Source organism: Sipha flava, unplaced genomic scaffold, assembly GCF_003268045.1.
Source record: "Sipha flava isolate LNK unplaced genomic scaffold, YSA_version1 134_pilon_pilon, whole genome shotgun sequence".
NCBI lineage: Eukaryota > Metazoa > Arthropoda > Insecta > Hemiptera > Aphididae > Sipha > Sipha flava.
Window position 1 is genome coordinate 2,485,772 of NW_020271760.1, and position 1,990 is coordinate 2,487,761.

The window sequence follows — 1,990 nt, forward strand, 5'->3', positions numbered from 1 at the left end:
TCTCACTTTAAGGTAGCCCAAATGTCAGTAGAGAACAAAGAGGTTGCGCCTATCTACAGCTCTACATACAACTTGAAGCGACATCCCACCTTTGGTTTTCCTAGTCGATATGCGTTTACGATCGATCGAGTCACTGAATAGAAAACAAAAAAGATATATAAATACCGTACGCAATCTTTTCGATGATAATAACGGCATTTAACAACTTTTAGGGAAAAATAAGATATGAGCGAGCTTGATTTTGTATAATAACATAACATAGTGTTACCTACGTTTTTAGCTGTACCGTCCATATTTCGATACAAACTTTCTGCGTTCGTTTAAGACTGAAGAGTTTTAAATTTTGAATTTCATAGCAGTTAATGTGGATGCCATAATACACCACTCAATTTATATGTAAGGTTATGAAATTCTATAAATATATAATACTTCCAAAATGGTTCAATGTTTTCTTTATTTTGAAAAGTTTTAACGAAGGTCAATGAAAAAAAACGTATTTGACTATAATATTTAAATTGCAGCTAAATGTAACATACATTTAAATTACATTACATTAAAATAACATACATCTAAATTGTATCACGAGATTTTGTTTAGAATTCTGTATTTCAATAATATCTATTGTTATTATGTTATTAATTTTAGTATTATGAATTTGAAATTGTAATAAGTTATAATAAACTCTCTCTTCTCGTATTCAATCTTTTGGTTGGTTTTGCAGTTGGATAAGTGCTCTCAACTTTTTCCTGTTTCTAGATAACCCCTTCAATTATGAGTATTATAATCTGTCTAATAAACTAAATAGATTTAACATATTTTTTTAATGTCAATATTTTGTATTATATTATTTTTAAACTATTCGTATGCGTGCTCTAATGCGATACACGTGGTATAAAATAACATATTTTACTTTTTTTTTTTTTTTTTAGTGGTTTTTCTGGCCTTTAAGACCATCCCGCAAAACAAATTTCCCTCCAATTTATTCTATATTCTGCTATTTCTCTCCAGTTTGCTCCTGGGTCAACCTCTTTAATATCTTTCCTCACACAATCTTCCCATCTTAGGCGTGGTCTACCTAGTGGTCTCTTTCCTTTCGGTTCTTCCCTGATTACTGTGTTAATCATAGCGTCTTTTTTCCTCCAGGCGTGACCTGCCCACAACAGTCTTCTTTTTTTTATTTCATTTTAAATATATGGTCTCTGAAACAAGTTCTGCAGTTCTTCATTGGTTCGAATTCTCCACTCTTGGGTTCTTGAGTCGAAACAAGGTCCGTAAATACGTCTTAAAATTTTTTTTCAAATGTGTCTAGTTTTATTTCCTTTGTTTTTCTTGGTGCCCATGTTTCTGACCCATATAGGACGACAGTACGTATTAATGTCATGTATATTTTTATTTTTAAGTTCAAAGATATTGATCTAGATTTTAGCAGGGTTCCCACACTAAAATAGCAGTTATTGGCCAGTTGCATTATTTTGGAAATCTCTACTTTTAACTCATTGTCCTGAGTTAAGAGGACACCTAAGTATTTAAACTGTGGAACTCTTTGGAATATATGTCCATCTACATTCATACTCTCCTCGTGGCGATACGTCCTGTCTTTTCTGTTTAGTTTCATATATTCTGTCATTTATTCTGAGACCAACTTTATTCGCCACATTCATCAGTTTTTTACAATGTATTTTTACTATTTCGATATTGTCTCCTAAAATGGCAATATCGTCGGCATATGCTAGCAGGCCTATCTTTGACTGTCCTAGAGTTACACCTTCTGATATGTTCATATCTCTGACAACCTTTTCCAGAACTAGGTTAAAAAGGATTGGAGATAATGCATCTCCTTGCCTTAAACCAGAAGTTACTTTGAACGGTTTAGATATAGAGTTCGCTATTTTTATTTTTATTTCAGAATTTTCCATTGTCGCTTTAATCAGGTTAATTAACTTTTTTGGCATATTGAACTCTTTTAATATTTTAAATAGTGTTGGTCTAT